This window comes from Platichthys flesus, chromosome 24 (assembly GCF_949316205.1).
Source record: "Platichthys flesus chromosome 24, fPlaFle2.1, whole genome shotgun sequence".
NCBI lineage: Eukaryota > Metazoa > Chordata > Actinopteri > Pleuronectiformes > Pleuronectidae > Platichthys > Platichthys flesus.
In genome coordinates, this window is record NC_084968.1 from 6,825,234 (window position 1) to 6,849,102 (window position 23,869).

At 42.7% G+C, this 23,869-nt stretch overlaps 1 protein-coding gene across 2 annotated transcripts in view; it reads left to right on the forward strand.

The window, feature by feature from the left end:
• pcxb (pyruvate carboxylase b) overlaps positions 1–23,869 on the forward strand; it is a 256,790-nt gene that overhangs the window by 121,924 nt on the left and 110,997 nt on the right. The window lies entirely within an intron of this gene.

Consider the following 23,869-nt stretch of genomic DNA (forward strand, 5'->3'; position numbering starts at 1 on the left):
GCCTTTTGGGATTTTTCGGGGAGATGTTATTAGCAGGGGTGTCCAAACTTTTTATCCCGAGGGCCACATACAGAAAAAAATACAATGGTCTGGGCCACTCACGCCGCCATTCCCCCCTGACCTTAAGCAGATTGCGCCTCAATTGTGTCGCTCAGGGCGGGGGTTGGCAGCGTTCTGAGGGACAGCTGGCAGGTCAGGGGTGAGTTAGGTGTTTAGTGTCTAAACTGAGTAGTGAAATACAGTGGGCCCCAGTCCATAACATTTCATTTATCTGCCTCATTTATCCAAAGCGACTTACAATAAGTGCATTCAAACCCAAGGGTACAAACCCAGAACAACAAGAATCAAGAAAGTACAATTTCTTCAAAGATAAAGCAAAACTACAAAGTGCTATAAGTATGTGCCATTTAAGTGCTACTAAATTGTTATTTAATGATATATGATGTTATTTGATGAGGGCCAATAAAAAATGGATGGCGGGCCACAGTTGACACGCAGGCCGTAGTTTGGACACCCCAGTATTAGAGGGACCTCTTTCTGAAGGGCTCTGTGCTCTGATTCAGCTGCAGAGCAACAAGTAACCTTGAAGCCGTGCTGCAGTATTCTTCGACGCTCAGTCTTGCATGTCTGTGCACAGGTCAGTCTTTGAAAAAGGAAACGTGCATCGTCAGTCTAAAACTGCCTCAGGATACATCCCGGGCAAAGAAGACCGAGGCTTCGAGTTTGAGGGAGGTTGTGTTAAATCGTGTCAGCAGGTGTAAACGGCTGTTGACAGGTGGCGTCAAGTGTTACCAGACTGAGAATGAGCTTGTGTTGGTCAATTCATGTACCTGACAAATAAGCAAACTGTGTTAGAATCCCCATCACGTCTCCTTCACCTTTTGCATGACCTTAGATTCACTGCCTTGTTTATTTAAGGGCTTATGAAATTAAATCATGTCCTGTATTAATATTTGAACACTTAATAAGCCAAAAGCAGCAGAGTCAGCAGTAAACAAAGGTCACTTGATTCTCTGGAATTGTGTGATTTAAGTTGTAAAACCCATTGTAATAATAATGAAGTGGCGCATAATATTGTCACTGGAAATAATGACTTTATTTATGTCAGTGGATTTCCAAAGTAAAACTAATCTGCTGTCTGTGTTGTGACATTTCACAAAGCCGGTTAATTGTCGAGGTAGAAGCAAAGAATCAACAGTGCTCAGATCTGTCCTGGTTATCATTCTGATTTCCTCTCTCTGTTTTTCCACACACGCAATTTGCATTTTTGCCTCTTTAATTCCTAGCCTACAATTAAAGGTGAACAATTTGCAATCAGGATGAGCCTGATCCAACACATGCAGGGAGCTGATAAATGGCTCCATTTTATTTTTAACAACACATTGAGATTCAAGGTGCGTTGCTCCTAATCAAGCCACAACTGAAAACTCTGCATTGGGCAGCCAAGGTCTTAGAGGATTTTTTGTGTTGTTGTTGAATATGGATTAATTAGGTCTGGTGTCCACAGGAATTTAGCTTTTGCATTCTAAGGTGAAACAGTTGTAAACGACTTTGTTACAGTTTTTCTTTGTCGAAATACTAGTAATTAATTTTCAGTAAAAACTCCTTTATGTCAAAGAAATGTCACTTGGTGTTTTGCAAATCATTCAGCATAGTTTGAAAAAATATATATTTCGGATATTTTCTTTATCCCGAATCAAAGTTGAAGAAAATGTTTGATGTGCTACTTCACTTGAGTGTAAATACCTCAGAATGAAAGTCGAGTGCTTTTCGCAGCCATGAAATGCAAACACTACCGGGGGGTATTTGCATATTTGTTCCGGATGATGCCTTTATTTCAAATCATTTTTCTTATTCGCTGGATTTCCTGCAGAGTTTCCTACCTGGCTGTCAGCAAGATGACAATTAAGGCCATGTTAAAAAATAAAGGGGCCGCTGCAGCCGGTGGAAGTGGAAACCCTTGATTCAATCAGCCCCGTCAGTAATTCCTCAGTCTCTTTTGAATTAGTCATGATGAGGTGAAATTGCAAGTCAAATTGGTCTTCTCAACTCTAATTTCTCATTTAACTTGGAGCGCACTTTACAAACTGTCAGCACAGATTTAATAGATTAAATTCCCTTCTGATAGAGAGAGAACGAGTTTCTTGTCAGCCAGGACTTGACGGGCCTGAGGACACTGTCCTTTGTCCTCGCTGCTGTGGTTCAATGTAAACAGACGGCGGGAAGTCAACTTAATTCACCTCATTCACCTCATAGTGGCTGCTATTGAAATCAGTCTGTACAACACAAACACCTGTTTCTCAGTAACAACCCTGGGTTTGTCTTGGTGTCTTTTCTCAAAGTGCCAATGAGGAGAGTGTGTGCTGCAAACAAGCAACACAGAAGCCTTTGTGTCTGGGCTGATACAACTTGAAGTGGAATACAGTAGATTGATGCAAAGAGAGTCGTTGCGGCTATAGCAGCTCTTTACTAGGACTTTGAAATCTGAGCTAAACACCCAACACTGAATTTCCCCTGGGCCCTTAACCAAACACGCCAAGTGTGCGTGACGCCGATAAGGTGAATGGTTCTGGAGATAAGTAGCCAGACACCCAGACATAAATTTCTGGAATTTATAGAAAGATAATGACATGATCCGACCACACTGGCTGGATGACAAAGGATTTTGAAACCACAACAAGTAGAAGAATAAAAACAGGTTACAGAGCCTCTACCTGTTTTCTTGAGTTCATCCATCCTGAGTCCAGTTAAAGAAAATATTATGTTTTTATCTTTTCTTTCAATTTTTCCCCATCATGAGCCTTATGCTCTCAACAAATGCATAACGAGCCAGCAGACCTTCAATAGGCACCATTTCTCAAAGTAAGTGGACATAACATGTTGTCCTGCTGATATTCCCCTCGTTCCAAATCCCCATTTCATTTCATCAGATGCATCCTCGCCTGCTAAACAACTATTTATTCACCCTCCATAATGGTACATGAAATGCTTCGGTGCCGGCTTGAAACCACACACCACACTGGGCAGCCCACGTTTCCTAGCCGACCAGCTAGTTAACTGCTCCCATCTGGCATCACCAGTTCAGATTTGTCACTGATTATCTTCCTACAGCGAAAAACCAGATGGCTCCCTTATAACCTGCATGAACCAGAATTGAAGTAATGAATGTGCTGTCCACGACTTGAGATATTTATACATTCTGCTGGAGTTCAGATTTGTCTGTTTTGATGTGGGAAGCGCACGTTATCCAGTGAGTCATTCCACAAGTCCCAGATGTAGCATGTAGAAGTTGATTTGTTACATTGTGTATAAATTAGCAGCTGCTTGCTGAAGGGGACCCCTGTGCATTTCACGTGTACAGATCTGTGAGGAGGCTCTGTACATCGACGTGGCAAAGGTAACCAGGCGAGAACAAGAATCGTGCCTCGCTCCCTCCTTTTGTCTGTGTGTTTTGCGACCAGTGGCCTTGGGGAGTGCCGCCCGTGCTGTGTTGGAATGCGACCAATAAGAACCCAAAGAGCTGGCAACAAATTCAAGGCCTATTAAAGCTTCGGTCTGTTCACAGAGATATGACGCTGAAGGCTGACAACCCTCGTAAACTCCGGCTTGTTGTTTTTCCTTTTCCAGGCATTGAAGGAAAAATACAGCTGAAATCCGACAAGGGCCGCACCAGACTTTTTTAGATCTTTCTTTGAGTTTGGTTGGATAATAAAAATGTATCCTAACCTTTACATTCAACTGAAAACCGGAGTGCACCACGCGGAGTTTGAGTTGCGCGGTTGACACTTGATAAATTGCCGCGGCTCCACTGTTGTGTGGAATTAAGTCTGGCATTTCAAAAAGCTCTGTTTATCTCCCTGTGTGTGTGTGTGTGTGTGTGTGTGTGTGTGTGTGTTTGTGTGCGCACCTGTTTAGTGCAGTTCAGTGTGTGTCTGTGGACCTCTCTGTGTGTTTGCATAGAGGGCGAGCCATTCATCACGCTTCGAGCTGCAGAAAGAGAAGGTGAAGAGTGTGTGTTTTGAGTGATGCTAAAGTAAAGATGGAATACCTGCATCCAAAAGGAAGAGAAGGCAAAAGAGAAACTTTCAGAAATACAACTTTGGTCTGCAGAGTCGATATAAGTCCAGCACGGGGGAGACATCAACCAACTGAGTACTGGGGGGGAGAGGAGGAGAGAGAGAGAGAGACAGAAACGCTTCAAAGTTCAGTTCGAAGTGATATTTGTGACACCGGGGGCTTCGCTTTAGGCAGCATGGTTTCATTACTGTTCACCTTTACACCACATCTGTAAAAGGCAGAGTGTTTGAGGGGACCTGAGGTTGTTGCTCTCTCTCTCTGTGTGTGTGTGTATGTGTGTTGGTGATCCCATCTTCCCAGCCTCTTTGAAGAAACATTGCTTCACTTCATTCTAGTCTGCCAGATCACAGGCTAGTATCCCATCTTACCATCACCACGTTGCTCTCTTGCTTAACTTAGCAGCATCTTTATACTTCTGTCCGATAGGATTCAAGTATTGCCAAAACAGCGTTTGCTCATCTATTGGACCACGTATCTGGAGGAGCTCATTGTTATGGGTGACCGTCCTCACTGTCACACTCTTATTTATCTGCTTCTCTGTCTCCACAACTCAAGGGATTCAGAAGAAATAAGGATGAAATGAATAGATTCTGCATCTTCAATGTTTTCAGTCCACTGTGCTTGTTTGATCCGTTTTTCCCATCGTCCGCTTGTTTCTGTCTTGATGTTCAGTCCTGTTACAGAATCCTTCATCTTTGCCCTTCTTTGCTGATTATATTGAGGAATTGTGGTAATTAGTCAAATCGAGTTATTTCTTTAGCCCGGAGAAAATTAAACTATGAGGACCGTTTAATTTCCCCCCAAATGGAGCTCACATTTATTTCACGAGTAGAAATAAATCAGCAGGCTGGACATGCTTCACCAAAAAGTTCTCCGACCGTTTTTCCCGTGAGTTAATGAAAGAGAAGCTTAGATATTTTGCAAATGAGGTACACTGTGCAGAGTGGTAAACGTCAAAGTCATTCATCCCATAGTATAAGGTCACTTTACTTTAAATGGCTTTTATAGTTGTTTAGTTTCCTAACAACTGTCTTTCTCCTTAAGTGTCTGTATTTTAACAGAACATTGAGTCATCCCTCGCTGGACTGTAAATGTTAAATAAAATAAAATTGAATATCATTAGATTAACAGCTTTGATTTCCTGCTTCCTCGCTGGTTCCGTCATTGTGAGATCTGTGCTGCCCCAGTAAGGATGAGCCCAGATGTGCCCTTTTCCCTCCACCACATCTGGAGTTAACAGCAGACGGATGCAGAAGCACTGATCCATCCCCGGATCATTCGTTCAGTGTTTACTGAGTGACCTATCAGCGGGAGGACTGAGATGTGCAGACACACACTCGTCTGGACTCACACACTCTGTTTGTCACACATTGTCATAGACACACACACACACTGTGTCCCTGGGAACTGCGTTATCATTTCACACCTCTAAACAACCAATTGCGTGGCACTTAATCACATAGACAGTCTTGTAATTGTGTGTGCGATTATCTCTACGTGCACATTGTACTTTTAGTCTACACTGAAAAAGACAAATTGAATGAGAGATCATGCAACGTGCAAATCCAGTTAGTGAAAGTGAGGGAGAACAGATAAGACTCGCATGAGGTGACTGAAGGATGGATGAGGGAGTACGGGGGCGTTTCAGACTGGATTGGACACAAGGGTCACATTTTAACCAAAGGAGAATATAGGTCGACAAGAAAAGAGAGAAAGTCAAGAAAGAGTCGAAAGTTGGTCGGTAGTGATACAATAATTTGAGGAGGGGAATAAAAACAGAGAGACGACAGGCATGGTTGTTTACCTCTTGTGAAGTGTCACACGAGCAGGGAAGGAGGCTGACTCTGAAAAGAGATCATGATGTAAAATATAAGCTTTCTAAAGTATTAAAATTTCAAATACACAGCAGATAAATGTGTTTCATCCCGGGCTGACAGGTTTACATACTGCATGATAACTCTTAGATGAAGCGCTGTGGTGCAAAATGCAACACCTAAAAACAACTTCCTGTCCCCTAAGTATAAAGGATCCTGTTTTTTCTTTTGCTGCTCATTTGCAGTTTAACTTTTAACAGCAGTAAACACTTTGAACTGCGCAGCTTCTGTCTGTCAGTTCAAAGGTGTCTGTGTTTCTGTGAACTTCAATGACACTGCAGGTATTGTGCATATTTTTCAGAAGTCAAATGAAGATAAAGTTAATAGAAATATTTGTGGAAACACTTCTATGAATATTGATATGTGGAGACATTTTTTCTCACTGGCAGAGTCCTAAACGAGTCCATTTATGCAAAAGTTCAGAGCTCCACTCTGGACTTGACCCGTTACCCACAATTATCTTGGCCTGGACCCCTTCATCATGTGTCCCATGACCCGACCGGTCACCTGGGATTAAACACACACGATACACACACACAGACACTCACATCACATTGGCTCTGGCCACCTTGTCGGCTCTTCTCTGTGGCTCAGTTGTGTGAAATGACACAGCAGAAGCATACGTACTCTAACTCTCACCTTCTGCCCACTCGTATTTAGGTCATTCTCGCCCATGCCCGTACATGTGAATTTTAACCAATTGCACAACTTTTTTGCGTGCCACCCGTCAGGTGTGTTTCCCCCGTGCAGGCCCTGGTTGGTTTGTGTGGCCACTGGAAAATAAGTTGGGCTATTTTAAGTAGTATATCTGGTGATCACCAAGCAAAAACTTGAATGAACTACAACAATGCAGATTTCTTGAAAAAAAATTGAACAAAGCTAATTTCTCAAGTCTCCAATAGGTCTAGAAAGACAATGGGAGATTCATAACCTCAATCAAAATGTTTTTCAGGTGAAGAGGAGCCGAGATAGAAGGGCCGCCTTGTTAAAATGACATAACACTGGTCCATGTTTACAGCCACTGAGCACTAAGCTGTTCACTTACACACACACACACACACACACACACACACAGTACATTATCACTCACAAAAATGTCTTTTCTGTGGGCAAAACAATCTCACATATTGTTTCCTGCTAACATGACTTACTGACTTAAACTGCCACTCCAGCTCAAGACTCTGCTCCCATGTAGGAAACCCACACCCACGCGCTTACACAACAAACGAGCACAAACACAATGTCGTAGAGACATCACACTGCCGACAGATTTGTTGCATCAGCATCTTGCTGCTTCATGCACACATTTACACACGCAGCAAGTTGGAGCTTGATGGTGTCAACTGGGACTTTGAAGCTGTAATCGGGATTAAATGGCTCGAAATCAGCTGTGACCATACCAGAGGGGGAGAGGGCGGTATGGCAGGCAGAGAGGAACAGGGGAGGGAGACGGAAGAGAGAAAGGGGACCGGAGGAAAAAGATGAGGAGTGGGTGATTGAATCACAATTAAGTAAAACGGCAATATAAGAACCTGAATGTGGTTTTTCTGTAAAAGAAAATGTGAATCTGAGGCTTTATATCTCCTCTTGTTATTCCAATCTTCTCAAAGCTGTAAACAATGTCATAAAATCAACAGTTCCAAACAACAGTTACCTAATGTTCCTTCCACTTCCTGTCGGGTGTGTGATGTTTTCGGCGACACACAAGGCGTTGTGTTTTTCTCTCCCTAGAGCTGTCGAAAAAAGATAGTCAAGGAAAACTATATAACCTGTTTGATAGTCGGCTCCGTGTGTTGTTTCCAAACTGAGAGAAGGAAACTGGGTTAGTGCGAATGTATAGCAGCGACTGAAACATGCAGTCAACTTCAAAGCAGGAGACATGGCGCTCTCACAGCAGCAGCCTCTTCTGCTGATTTGTTCCGCTCCATTCTTTCAATGCCCACTCTTCTTCTCTAGCCTTTTCTTCTTCTTCTTCTTCATTCGCATCTGTGCCTCATCCTCATTTCCTGCCCTTTTTCACCTACCCACTGTTACTTGTGACTCTGCTGTAACATCAGAGCTTGAGTTTATTCGCAGGCACACAAAAAACAAAACACATACACACTCGGGGCCCCCTGCAGTCGCCTGGATGTTCCGTGTGATTATTAAATTGTGATCACAGGGAGAGCTGCAAACACAGAAGAGTTGAGGGGGGGGGGGGGGATAAAAAAGAGATGACCTTGCTGAAGGTGTGAAATCTGATTAGCTGGGTGAGTAATGTATTTTCCCAAAGAGTCTGTCAGTGTCGGAGGTGTGGGTCAGCAATGTCACTGTTTGTTATGTGAACGCAGTTTATTCAAGTGGAACCCCCCCCACCCCCCCACCCCCCCCCCCCAAAAAAAAAAAAATCATGAACTACTGTGTTAAGCTGAGGAAGATGTAAACAGAGGTGTGCAATCTCTGTGGTCACTGAATTATTTAGTATCACACCCTGAATTTGTACAACTGAATTCATGTTGTAGAAATAACAACATGAATGCAGTCAACGTATGGACAGACCAGTTATTGCTGTTGGTCCCAGTCGAAAATGTCTGAGACAAGTTGGAATAAACCCCAGCTGCGGTTTGCAGTATGAAGTGGTGCTGTGCAAGTTCCCATGCAGAGTCATGATTATTGAGACTGGGCGGCAGTGACGTGCATACCAATGCAGGCATATTTGCACACTCTCACATGCAGGAGTGGGGTTCAGGGGGAAGTGGGAGTTTTTAATTAATGGTCGCCTCACACACTGATTAATTTGTGTTCCAAAACCCTCACACACACACGCTGCGGAAGGTTTCAGGGCTTTGTCATGCAATACACACTAACACACTCATTCTCATATAAAAGGCTAAACAGCATACAAAACTATACATGAATGCACAGTGGTGGAGTTAACAGTGATACTCATCTTTCTTTAATCATGAGATAGACATTGCCGGCTGGAGCCCTGCAGCCATTGTGTTTGCAGGCGAGTTCCGTGATGCTCCAGCGGCAGGTAGACCTGGTCAGTGCCACTCAAAATGCAGTCAGCCAATCAGAGGGGGGCATCATTAATATTCAATGAGGCAGGTTAAAGCTGTCAGTTCTTGCTGAAGCTCCAGAGAGAAGCAGAAGAGAGGACTTGGAAATCTGTATGCAATGTCTTTTTAAATGATAATGAATCAGTGCACCCTATCATAGCAACAGGTTTTTCGATGTATATTCCTTTATATTAGAACACAGAGCCCCTTTTAACCTTAGAGAAATGTGGACATTGAACTTTGTCAGCCGTTGACAAGCGGCTTCCAGTCATCTGGTAATGAGATCTGTCACGTTGCAAACACTAGATGTCTTCCACTGACTCATTTCCCACAATTTGAACTGTGTTGGCCGCGTGCGTCTGTCTCGCAGGCCTCTCTCTCGGGGGGGCCCTTCTTCTTCTCTCCAGCATTATCAAGTCTAATTGAACGTCCGTACGAGACCACAGAACTCGATTTCTCTCAACCCGGCTGATTATTCCAGTAACTTCACACAAAGAGAACGAAAATGCTTCCCAAACAGTTCATCTCGAGGGCAGCGTTAAAGGCAGCAGTGGTTTATTGTTACATGCAGTAAAATGTGACGACCGAACCTGCGAGTGCATCGTTTTTTTTTTATAAACATATTCAAAATACGCAAAAAAGCTTGAGGGCAAATCCGATCTGTTTGAGCTGCCAGTTTTGCTCATTAGCATCACAAGAGTCTCCTTGTTTTTATGTAGCAGGAATACTGGAGATGGAGGACTCTTTCAGTTTACACTAAAAATGCCATCACACCTCCTGATGACTCCTGCTGGCTGTTTGGCAGCTGGGGTTTTTCCTGTTTCCGCTGCAACATCTGGCAACCCCCGGCAGCACTGACAGTTTTAATGTTAAAGTTTTTCTTCCCCCGACTGAGCCCGAGGTATAGCTGCTCTCACTGTGCTGCTGCTCATCTAAAATTCCATTACAAGCCCGGACTCTCATAGTGCGAATGTGTCCGTTCGGCTCATTCGACTAACTGATGTATGCTATGCTAACTGCTCAGCGCAGTTCATCAATACATTCTGTGAAGTATCTCACTGTCTCTTACTTCCGCAGCCTTATCTTTCTCTCTTCTGCTCTGTCGTTCTTCTTCTTCCCTCCACTCCTGACGGCGCTACAGCCCTAATAACGCTTCTGACAGATTACAGTGTGCATGCATACAAAAGCAAACATTTACAAAATAATCAAATAATCACGCAGTCCAGCTTTTCTCTTCTACTTCACATTGATAAGTGAAGTTACTTGACCAACAGGTTTTGTTATGTTCTTGTTGGCTGTAAAACTAACCTGGCCTTTAACGGGCCTCCAGTTGAGACGTTTACACAGACATTGTTGAGGCCCCGCGGAGCCGGACAGGCAGAGGTGACACGTTTACAGCTGTCTTGGTCATAGTCCTTTTCACAGTGGTATTTCATCACTAAGTCTAGACTGCCAGTAGATCGATAGGGACCGAGAGGTAGAAAGAAAATGGCTAAAAAGTCTAAAACCCTGCTAGCGGCCCCTGGAGGCTGCATTATTCATAGAGCTTAGAATCTGTTGTTGGACGAAACAAACAAAATGCTGATAAATTTGCTGCTGTTTCTTTAGAGCCGACGCAAGCTGAATATGTAAAGTTGGAGTTGAGTGTGGCAGTGGAGAGCAGGTCGTGAATCAACAATTTCAAAGCTTTTAACTCCCTGCATATGGGAGTTTGAATATGCAAATGTGACGGTCTCTCCACAAATTCCGAGGCATTACAGAGTGGAAAGTTTAATTTCCACGTTTCTTAGGCACAAGGGGGGGACTGAGGGAAAGAGAAAGAGGTCACCAGAAACATCAGGCGTTCTGAAGAGTAAAAATATCCCACTGTATACAGTACATTTGGTTTTCTGCTGCCTGCTGTGCAAATAGGACGGTCTGAGTCAAGGAAAACGAGCACTAGTTTGCATTTCACACAGCGGCCTCCTTGATCAAAGAACTTATTTGCTGAGAAGTTGGTGTATTCCTGCGAGACTCCAGGAAGCATCTAAATTAAAGGAAATATGACACTGTGGCACCGAGCTCGCCAAGGGATTATTTGCAATTATGAATTTCAGAGGTTTTTCCTCAGTGAAAGCCTGTGGGCCATAATGAATCAGCACAAATAGGCACAAAAAAGTGGAAGGACTCTGCTGCTGGTGAAAAAGGCAGAGCCATTCCCCATCCACAGCCTCGAACCGCCCTCTTTCATAATCGTAATCTCTCTCCTCATCTTCCACCTCAGCTCACTCTAATTTGTTCTTAACTTTTTTATTTTTAGTCCCCCTTCTATATTCTTACTTTTTTCCGGTGATGTTGGAGCTCTAGGAACTAAAGCTTATTCTACCACCGCTTTCTCTCTAAGTGGCTCTGGATAAGAGTATCAGAAATACTTAAAATATGATCTGGAAAATCTTAGGTATCCCTTTCTCCACAGGAGCAGTCACTCAGCTGGCGGTCAAAGAATAGAATCCTTACAGAGATAATTGGTTAAGCACCTTGCTCCCCTGTCAGGAGACTGGAATTAAATAATTGAGAAGGATTGATATGACACAATTAAATCACAGTAAGGAAGCAGAATAGTCTGAATGTTCGGCCTGAGCAACATGAGATCCAGATGTGTCCTAATGGGTCTGAAGTGATCAACTGCTTTGCCTGAATAACCACAGATGTGTTGTTGATTTGGTTGGTCATGGGTTGTTTATATTTCAACAAATCAGATAGAGATGTTTCCCAGAGACGAACTGATTCAAAACGCTGAGTTAATGTTTATTCTGATCTAGATCAAGCACGATGATATGTAAAGAACTGCAGCATATGTGAACTGTTTGAGGTGAGTCCTGAGTGACAGGCATTGGACACACAAGATCCAGCTTGCGGAACAAAGTCAATATGCCAACAGTTCCTGGATTAATTGTTTTCTGTTTGAGCTTGTTTACTTCTGGAAAGCAGGCAAATTGTGTGAGCTACCTGGAAAGCATTTAAAAAACAAATCTCCCAGTCGGTAATGGCACGTTGGGGAAATGGGGAAACGAGGACGATAGAGAACAAATAATGAAATGTGGGAGAAAAACGTCACAAAGAGAAATGGTGTTACAACAGAGGAAAGCAAGGGAACGAGTGCAACTAAGGAGGCTGGCAAAAGACTTAAAAAGAGAGGTAGGGAGGGAAGAAAGAGAGAGAGAAATTACTCTCATGATTTGTCTGCCTTAATGACTGATTGAGAACAAAAGTCTCTTTTCTAATTCTAATGAGTTTAATTATGGCTCGTCCTGAGCCGGGTGTCTGGGTCAGCTAATGTCTGGATTCATTAATTGACAATTAAAAGCGAATCAGGTGCAGCCACTCCTCAGCACAAACATTAGAATAACCGCACTGCGGTTGTAGGCCTCCGCCAACCAGTGCAGCTTGTGTGTACACACACACTTCTTTTCCAGATGAACATTGGGTCAGTGTGACCTTTGACCACTGACACGTAATCACTTCATAAGGAAATTTTAATCAAAGTGTCAAATGATCAAAAGTTAAATTACTCCTTCAAGCAGTCTTGAGATATCACATTCAGGAGGCTAGATACATGTTATTTAAACCCAACGTGACCCTTTGACCTCTGATCAGTTAATCAGTGAGTCCAAGTGATTTGTACCACATGTAATGAAATTCCCTTCGGGCAGTTTTAATACGTCACATTCACAGTAGCATGAGGTCACTGTGAACTTGACCTTTTATCTTATTCCGCCAAAATCAATAAAAAGTGATCTTAAGATATCAGGTTGAGGTCAAATATAAGCCTACGTTGTGAGGCCACCATAACCTTGACCTTGGGCTACTTGCCGTTGCTTTGTGGAAATAGATGATAACTGTTTGTTGTGTTCAGTCGATTGACGACGAAGCAGAAAGACGCATAACAAAGCCCGGGTGGTTAAGATGGTTGGATTCAGAATGGCACTTTCCTCCTGTAGGATAGGCAGTTAGCGTTTCCCTTCGTGCTGAGGCTCCTGGTGTCGAAGAAAGAGGAGTGGGTGAGGGTGGCTGACTGACAAGAAGCTGCTTAGTGTTCAAATGGATAGAAAAGCAACGGAAGATCGGTTAGAAAATGTTTCAGTTAATAACCGGCTCCCTTCATCATACCAATAACCTTACGACCTCCAATCAGTGCAAATTGGGCGATAAAATATGCTGTGAACATATTCTTGTGTTTTATCTGTTGAGCCGCCCAGATGTTGGGTCAGAAGCCGGAAGAGAATCTTTTGTGATCTCCGTGCCTTTGTTCTGAGCTGGTTTTTAAATGCATCACGGCTTCAGACTTCAGAAAGCGCTGTCGTCAAGACTGCACACACTATGTCAAGAAGTTTCCTATTCATTCGAATTAAAGACCCATTTTAGTAACTCAATCTAATGTCCCTTTATATCAAGTAGACGTGATATGATTTGATATACACAGACCGCATATAGTGCCAGACGATTTCAGCTCTTCATACAACACTGATTTCCATTGTGTTTCTAAAAATCAGGGGAATAGAGTCAAAGTTAGAAACCCAATCAGGGTGCAGTAGGCTTAGGTGGCCTGAAGGTAAACAGTCTGAGTGGAGAGTGAACGAGGTGGAACACATTGACTGAGTTCCTTTGTCAGTCAGCTCTTTTGTTTATCTACATTCATATGCAGATAGCTGTTGATAGAAATCACCCAAAATGTCTCCCGGACCTAAAACCCTTACACCCACCTCCCTGGGTTCTTTGCTGGAGAAACGTTTGACTTGTGTGATCCTCGTCTGACAGTTAATAATGTTTTAAACCTGGCACATAACTCTAACTTGACCTACTTTGGATTAGGTCTTAAGTTTGCCCACAGATCCTGTGTGGTCTGCGGCCTCGAAGAAGACAGGATGTTGTGGCCGGGTTAAATGTTCTCGACACACATTTTCTTTTTGCTCGTTCCTTTGAGGCTCTTGAAGAGAGGAATTATGTTCAGTCTGGACTCTAAAGACGACAATGAGCTTCCCGGCACAGTGGTGGACTGTGTAATGAGATTGGTCAAGCGGTGATATTTGGGTGGTGTGCAGCACTGTGTTGGTGACTCTATTAAGGATTATGCTATTTAAAATACACTTAAACTACCATAATGATGACTGTGTGCACGCAGATAAAAGGGCTCTGCAGTGAAATAGTGCAGGGTCTGCTTTTTGCTTTTTGTTTTTTCATTTTCTTATTGTCCAGTCCTTCACTGGCCTCTTTTCCCCGGCAGCTTTCTATGGTGAAATACCTTTTTGTTCTTGAATAAATGTTGCTCTTGTTTCTTAGTCTTACACTATTCTAATCTTGATTGCAAATGTTTTATTATCAAATCCACAATTATGGAAAATATTTTTGTTGGTAGCTTTCTTTGTGGTTGTAGTGGGGGTGTAATCGACCTTGACTCACATTGTGTCTGGCTAAGGCCACGTTGCACTGCATCCTCTGTGTCTCTATGTAGGTATAGACACTTTACATAATTTTACACTTGTGCCACACATCTACCCCTTAAGCGTTGGAGTGGACATCTGTGTGTTTCCAAGGCTCAGTTATATTTAATAAGACTCAACGATGCCAGTGTTCGATTCCGGCGGGAGCGAGCCCAGAGTTCACAGAAGGGAACTGTGGGTTGAAAGCAGCGCTGGCGCGGTTACGAAGGTAAAATGTGTGCAGACCTTGTTGCCATCCTTTGTGGAAGGAAACACCCTGCAGATGTTAAATGACCCACAGTTCACTGCAGCTTGTGCATTGCACTATTAATTATGAGAATACGAGCGGTAGCCCAGGAGGCAGGTGAAATGCCACGGTTTGGATCTTGCTGTTTTACTTTCACACAAGGCCTTGTGTTCTTCTGATGAGGGCAGGTTCATTGGAGGGGGGGTTCGTGGCAAAGTTTTTTGTTGCGCTGCAGCTTGTGTAGCACATAATACAATGTTAAATTGATCTGATTGGGAATGGACTTTATTAACACAGTAAAACTTCAAGTCACTTTCACCTGCTCTCACACACTTTCGGACAGCTCGTCTCGTCATGTAGCCTGCACAGTGCAACAGTATGAACAAATGTCTGTGCCGCCGGGATATGGTGCTTTTCTCAATTTCATCCACTTCTCAGAATCCTGACAGCTATATTCGAATTTGGAGTTTCGTGTCTCCCCATAGACAGTTCAATATGCTGACTGGAGGAGATGGGGATCAAACCTCTAACCTGCTCTACCTCCCTGGCCACGACTCCTCATTGGCCTATTCCAAGCTGTGAGATCTGCTCTCTGTGACAAAACACATGTACGAGTGATTGCAAACAATAGGACACTGATAACAGCTCAACTTCCACTGAAAGAGACTAATCAGCTAGTGTTCACGTGTGTGACTGACCTGAACTTCAAGTGCTTGATTAGATGTTGTCTTCATCACATATAGCCCAGTCTATGCTAAGGCTCCATAAGGTCGACTTTGTGTTTCAGCGTCGCTTTGACAAGCAAATTGTAGCTGGAGGATGGGCCCTTTTCTAAAAAATACAAGCAGTGATCTATACAATTGTTATATAGGGTTTGCAAATAGTGATCATTGACTTCTGAAAATGTTGCCAACGTGAGATTTTAGATTTGGCAGTCGTGCCGAACATGTCTCCGTTGCACGATAGGCGACCTCTTAATTTGTCACTGTCTAAAAGACAGTCTGTACAAGTTCCATGTGGATTTGTGTTTTTCCAAACACAGTCAATTCGTATTTATTGTGGGACGTGATGGTGTTTCTTGAGAAGAGTGCTCTGAGCACTGCTGTGAAATGTGCCATTGTCTCTCTAGCCCGTAAAACTCTGATTTTTTCATGAAAGTAATACACCGTCTTCAGCATCTTTTTGCTGGTGCTTGCAACCAGTGGGACATTGTTAAAGCGCCTGTCTTCCCCTTTGTAGTCGGTGTTCTGCGGCTGTTTGGCAGCATACTGATCTTAAGCAACCACAAGTTAAGCTGAGGCTTGAGATGCAACAGATGACAATATGCAACGTACCTTCAGATTTTTCATAAACAAGCTTTTCCTCAAGGGATGTGAATGTCAGCCTATAAGAAATAATATTTTTTAAATCCATTTTTCTCAAAGGAAGTTGTAGTTTCTATCTATCTTCCAAAGATTTGAAGAGGTATTCATTTTAATAATATCCCGGAGTGGTTAGCATTTGGGGGCATTTAAAGCTAGATAAGCAGCAAGGTTAGATTGCTTACCGGGCCTTCAACTGTAAAGCTAAAGGACCCTCTCACTGTCGTTGGTACCAATTACAGCTGAGCTGAGATTCCCAGAAGCTGTAAAGATGTGTTCTTAAACTCAGTGCTCCAAACAAAATTCTCCTCTTACCGTGTCTATGGTGTGTGATTTGACGGACCCTGAAGACTGAGTGGGTTTTTAAAAGGTCCTAGCTGTTCTTCAATCATTCACAATATGGCCATGGGTCAAGATTGTGTTTTTGTTGCATCTTGTTCTCGCAGCCAAATAATTTCTGGTAATTTTCTGTGGCAATTTCTGAGCAGCAGCAAAGAAATTGTGTCCAAATTCAACTTGTACAGAGCCGTGTTCATTAGCAGAGCTCAGGCGGATTATTTATTATTTAGTAAAGACTGGAAATCATTGCTCCTGACAGAATCAATCACCCACAGACATCGCGACAGGATGTTCCGCCTCCCTCACGTTGCAAAGCTCTTTGGAAGCTTTGGTCATGTGATTAGGACCGCGGTCCATCAGATTGATGAAATATTGTGTTTTGATGCTTTCGGATAAATGTGAAGACACGTAATGCTGCTGTGTATTTGTGCCTGAGCCGTGTTCAACAGATGAGTTGGTGGCTTGGGGTCATGAGCTGTTCCTGTTTTTCCCCACGATTTCCTCTTTCCAGCATTTGGACAGAGGTGGGATGTTTGTTTCATCACCCTCTAGAACTTTGTGCTCTGTGAAGTGCAGCCAGGCCGCTGTGCTGTTTGAGGGTTGGCATCGTGTGGCCAAGCCTCTGAGGTTATGGTCACAGCGTTGGCTCTCGATTGCTGCCGAAAGAAACATCCGCCTACATCCTACAGAGAACTCTAGACTTGCTGTGCAGTAGTGAAGTGGAATCTCTTCTGAATGCAACTCAAAGAAACATTTAGATCCCAAGTGTCCAATAACTTCTGATCCCCTAAACTTGTATTGATAAAGTACTTTAATGTATTTTCTATTTCATTTCATAACAAAACACACAAATACTTCCTTTCTTGACGTAATTTTTGAAAATATAGAAACTTAGTTTCAGAACTCACGACTAGAGTTGCTGAGGTCCCTCATTTAATCACAGTTGCCCAAATCAGTTGGGCAATCTTTCTGATTATACTTTAGATCTTCTTTTGACTTTAATATTTCACTTTCTCTTACTTTTTTGTCTCTGGCTGTTTCTTATATCTCTTGCCTTCCTCTCTAGTGTCCGTTTTTTGTCTTCCCCTGTCGCTTGCTCCCTAGAAAAAACGCCAGAAAGCCTAAAGATGGCACCCCACTGAATCTGCTTCTTTCTCTGCTGCTGCATCTCACATGAACACACACACACACACACACACACACACACACACACACACACACACACACACACACACACACACATATCGTCATCTCCTACCATCACCTTCTCAAAAAGGCACTGTGGAACGTCTCGAGATGAGAAGAGTTACACGATTTCACACCCTCCTTCTGATCAGGGGTCTGAAGGGAGCCAGCGGGAATATGAGTTGGAGGAGTAGGTGGTAGCATCGCCACACCAAGGATAAAAGAGAGAATGAGCAGAGAAAAATGATGAAAAGAAGGCAGGAAGCTGCCGTTTCATTCCGTGTTCCAGGGGGATATGGTGAAGAAGAAACGGGCAGTGGGTGGGATGTTCAACGAGGTAATGATGAGCAGGAGAGACTGTTCGTTCAAGTAGGAAAAAGTAGAGGGAAGCGAGGATAAAATGTCAGAACTGAAATCGGTTATGGAAAACAAGGGAAAGCATGGTGAGGAACCCTGAGTTATTGAGAGGTGGAGGGGTGAACAGATTGTGGAGAAGCAGCGGATGAAAGTTTGTCGAAGAGAAGATGTCGGAGAAATAATGTGCAAAAGTGAGATTTAATTTCAAACGAGGGAAGACTAAAAAGAGCGATGCAAAACAGGCCGAGAGAGACAGGAGGTTAATAATGGACATTGCAATGCATTCCGGGGATCAACTAAAGGAACGGCTCGATATAAAACTAGAAGCCACATGGTTGACTGTTAGGCCCTTTAGCGCCTCGCGGAGATGACACATTTCTCAAACACCTCAGACCTGAGAATCTCATCCCATCCATAATTGGAACGATAACCTTTGAATATTTTAACGTACCAGCATAAACTTTAGAAATGCAGGTTTCTTATTCGGGTAGAATGCCAAACCTTATTTCAGCACTCACTGTGTATTACGAAGCACTTTTCATGAACAACAGTTTGTCACAAACATTGAAGCTTTGTCTACGATCAAATAGAGACAAACACACAAAGTCATCACCCGGCTGCTCGGTTTCTCTCGCTTTGGAAAAAAACAAAATTAAGCCTTGTTAAACTAATTGTTTTTACATTGTTTGGTTTGCAGGGCTTTAAACTTTCACGATCAAACTTGTTGTCAAAATTGACTCTTGTGAACATGGCAGAGTCTTCAGCAGCTAAACAACAACTTTACTGGATGACAATGTGTCAGCGTTTTGTTTCCAGCTTGTATCTCTGCCTGTGAGGCCAAGAAATCTGTTATTGCAGATTTAAAGTTACTTATGTTTTGAGTTAAGATTAAGATTCTGCACACATGTCTGGTCAAGGCTCTTGTCTATTGTGTAGCTCAACTACATTAGAAGGACTAAAAGTCTTTGCACAGCAAGGCCGTATTTTGCAAGTTTTTTTTTAATCATCCAATAAAAATCGTAATGCACATTATTATTATATTCCTTATGAAACTTTGCCAAGAATATATGGTGGAGTCCATAGTGAGGAGGATTTTTATATTCCTCCTAAAAGAAAAAAACATTTGGCCCATCCAATCCCCAGAGGCCGTCAGGAACAAGGAGAATTCTGTCTTCTGATCAAGGAGCTGTGAAATTATCCCGATCACTTTCAAGTCTATTTCAGGACGCGAGCCGTCCAGTCGGAGACGCCACCAGCACTGAGCTTTCAAATTAAAAAGAATAAAAAACATTTCTTTGATAACCTGTGTGAACCAACTTTCGGAAATGCCTTTGACAAATGCGAAAAACGCAGCAAGCAGAAACTATCCCTAAAATTTGAAAGACACAAAAATGTTCCGGTGTGTAAATGTGATTGGAACAACGGTCTTAAAGATCTTAATTCTATTAATTTAAGTGATAGGACAAACAGCTTGGTCCCCACATCCCAACTCTTAACTGGTCAAATGATACGTAAAGATACACAATTTTTGTTGTGGATAGAAAGTTACAAAAAAGGAGAGCGGATGAGGAGGGAAGGTTTTTTTATAGAGGCGAGCAGGGAGGAAGAGATTCTAAAGGTTTCTCAATTAAAAGGATTTGTTACTTCGCTGAATGAGGCGCAGGCTAAAGAGGGATGAGAGAGAGAAGCATGTGAATGGCAGCACAACAGTGAGGCAGAGGTGAAGGAGAGGGACACTGAATGGAAGAAATCATGTTTTTTCTGCATGGTGTGAAAACGGTGTCGAAGGTCTCGAGATTTCTTCATCAAAATGGGATTCAAGTAAAAATTGTACTGCTCTCTGATATTAAAATGGACATAAATCAATTTATCAAAAATCCCCCGACTTGTCTAGATGTACAGCTTTTCACCTCACATTCACCACATTGAATACCGTGTAAGATCATGACTGTGAGATAATCTGAGAAGTCACTGCTTACACAGCTGCTGATATGGAGAAAATGAATTTAGGAAGGTGGGAAGAAAAGAAGGTGGGAAGAAAAGAAGACGGTGAACCGAAATACTAAAAACGGGTGGGGACAAGGGGCGAACGTGAAAAGCAGAAAGGTGAAATAATAAAGCGAGAGAGTGTAGGTGGGGCGGAGCTGACGTGGGAGTGACACTGAGAAGCATGTTATGGAGAAGAATGAGCTAAAGGGAGGGAGGGACTCGAGGAGAAAGAGACGACGGCTGATATTCCTCAGTTGAGGCTGAGACACACACACACACACAGTATTTTCTTTTAGTTGTGGAAAAACAGGTGAAATGTTAAAACGATAAGTGAACGTGTGAGTGCGGCGAGGTCGGAGAGGGGAGATGATTAGGACTGAATGCAGCAAACAAAGGATTGAATGAGAAGTCAACGGAGGTGAAGGAGGGAGCAAATTAGATGGGCTACATTAAAGCGTGCAGAGAGACGGGAGGGGAAGGTAGCGGATAAAAAAAGGAAGGAAGTGAGGCATGAAGGTAAAGTCTTACAGGAGGCTCACTCTCTTCTATCACTTTAACAGCCCTGTATAGGTTGAGCATCATTTCTCCTCCTTTGTCCTTTTCTCTTCTCTCATCCTTTTGTCCTCTATCTCCTCTCGCATCTGTGCCTTTTGAAGGTGCTCCGTGTAGCATGTCATTATGAAATTAACTCGGCTACCCCTGTATAATTAAACACACACAAAGTGAGACTGCCGGTATCAGTAGCTCTGATGGTTATCAGAAATAGACACGTTTTCAATAAACCCCGACTTGAGGGCCTGGATTTTTTTACAACAGGTTTGTTTCCTGTTTTCGTTTGTCTCCAGAACACGATCAAGAGAAAAAAGCAGTGTTATGCATTTAGATGGCAAACTGCCCCTTATTCTCCCCTCCCCTGCTGCTGCGCTGCTCCACTCGTCCTCACTTCCGTCATTGATCTCTCCATTTGCTGCTCCTCTCCCTCTCTTTGCTCTTCTACCTCCAATCAATCTTTTTCTACCTCTCTATTCTGTGCTAAACTGAGTTGACTGAAATACTGACAAACTCGATTCAAGATTAAGGCTACATCCATACTGGTTTCAAAAACGGTGTAATGCAAAGAAAAAACATGAAATACCCGATACAAACAGTTATGAATTAATATCTGAGTGGTTAAAAGCATTACGGGTTGAGTTTAACATCTTAATAAAACGTGACCTGTCGAAAAAGCTTTACATTACGTCAATAAATCATTTGCTCATGAAAGAACCTTGAATTTCAAAATGACAGGACGGCATAGCAGAGCTTTAGCGTCCATGTTACCAGACGACATGAACATATGGTAAAAGGCATAAATGGTATAGATCTTCTGTTGGATCACAGACTCCCACTCTGTCATCCAACAGAAGGTCTATACCATTCTGCTGTTAACAACTGATTGATGTGTTAAAAGTTTTTTTTTTAATGATCGTCTTCTTTCCTGAGATTTGGGTTGGCTTTAAAAAATGCAATTGACGGGAACAATACCCGTGCCTCTGCATTGCAAAGATAACAAAAATATATTTTATAGAAATGTGAATGTTAAACCTTCAAGTGCAAAGAGGTTAATTCGACCGTTAACATCCTCATGCTGGTACGAGTCCTACATTTGTACATGCGGAGCATCAGAGATTCAAACACAAGTCTCTTGTTGCATATTCCAAATGATATTGCTTTACAGTGGTATTAATATTCAGTCTCATGTCCCTGCAAGATATCCACTCTTATAAATCCAAGTCATGGCCGAGTTACAGAAGGTTGAGTCTTATTTAAAGGGAACCTTACGATTCTCTTAAAGCTCACGTCTATTCAACCATTTTGAAGGAAAAAAGTTCAACTTATAATTTCAAACTCTGCTCTGGTGATAAATCTGCATAGATTCCATGGAAACATCCTTGGCTTGTGGTTATTTGATGTGACGTCAATTGAGTGTGATACGGAGGTGATATGAAGGGTCTGTCCAGTCTTGTCTCGTGGCTCACGTCAGCGCGTTGCACAACTGGTCCAGCTGGTTTCGGGCGCAGGTGGGTGGGCTCCTGTTGCATCCTGAGTCAGCAGTTACTTAACAGACTGCAGGCGAAGGCATCGTACCTTGATCATAGCTGCAAATGTCACAGGAAGTCTGGCTAAAGGCGGCTGTAGCCTTTGAAGATGTGTCCACGAACACACCCAGCCTGTACAGGAAAACACAAATGCCGTGGCCTCAAGGTTATCTTAGTACGTATATATATGCGCATTTGTGAATGTGCGTGTTGAAAGGTTAGCTTGTGTGTGTGGGTGTGTGTGTGCATTACTCAGCATGTTTTAATTAGTCAAATTGGGCCAGGGTTTTGCTTCCAGCAAAGGAAGAGAAGGGAGGGGGGGCAGTCTGTGCTGCGCCGCTCTCGTCCATCACCTATGTTCACACTTCGTCTTCCTCAAAGGTGACCGCAGCTTTTAGCGAGGCCACTTATGAGTTTGAAATCAAATTGTCCTCTAACCTGATGCCTGACACACACACACACACGCACACACACACTCAAACACTCTTCTTCTACCTCTTCAGAGATGTCACTGTACATCACTCAGGCGATGTCTGCTGTCTACAGCTCAAAAGGCAAAGGAACATATTAAAACACACACACACACACACACACACTTTTGCTAAGTCTCATGTGATCCCTTAGTGGTTAAATTATCTTTTATCTGTCTATTAATAGATTGTGGCAAAGTCCTTACATGACAGAAATAACACCAGCACACACACACACACTACAAAATTAGCACAATGAGCCATGGATATATGCAGAGGCACGCAGACACTGAAAGCTGAACACAATGACCCCCCCCCCCCCCCCCCCTTCCGTTACTTCTCTCCCCCTTTTCCCTTGCTCATCATCATCTATTTGGCCATATCTCGGTTTGTCAGCATTCTCACATCTCTCTCTCTCTCTCCCTCTGTGTCTCTCTCTCTCTTTAAGCAGCACAGTCAAATGTTCTCAAAGAAAACAAACAACATGCAAGAGGAGAGAAGTCAGTGAAACAACAGGGCGAGACTCAGGGAAGGAGAAATACGTCTCCTTCTCTTCCCAGAGTAGACTTAATTTATACACACCACCTTAGGCATTTAATCAGAGCACGCCATGCATTGTGAAAGGGTCACTGCTGCTCCTGATCCAACTGAGAAGTATCCCCTGCTCTGCAGCTCTGTGCAGCATTTATCCCCTTTCAGTTTACTGTTTTGGTTTCTGCATTAAATTAAATTAGACACCTTTATTGTGCATACAGATTATATAGATTCCGTGGCTGTGGAGGAGGGCAGTGAAAAGGTCCCATAATGTCATACATTAGACTGTGTAAAACAAGTAGCTATGGTTTATAATATCATCCGAATATAATTTATTAGTCTAATGGTTTTTACGTTTTTGTTGTTGTCACTCCAGCTGACTTTCCTCTTCTGTGTGTAGGATCAGATCTGTTTTGTTTCTTTTTAATTTCCCGTGATTGTCGTCTTTCCATCAGTTTGCTTCTCTTTTATTCAGTTTTTACCGTTGGGTCCTTTCTCAGTCATATTCGTTAATTACCTCAAGAAGGTCAACTTATCTTTTTATTCAAGTCCATGGCTTGACGATTAAACAACTTCAGAGACATAGATTCACTGAAATATCCGCTAATCGCAGGTTTGCCTTGAGCTCAGAACATTCCATTGTCCTTAAATTTCTCTCCAAATTCACACTTAGCCAAAACACAGATATTTTTTTTATTTATGTTTTTCTATCAGAAAGTAGAACTGACTTAAATTCCAATGAATCCTCGTAAAATGTTGATCCTTTTTACCTATCTACAAATGAACTGAAGAGTTAAGTACACTTACATTATGTGCTTTGTACAAAATGCAGTTAAAGTTCATCTGTAAAGTTACATG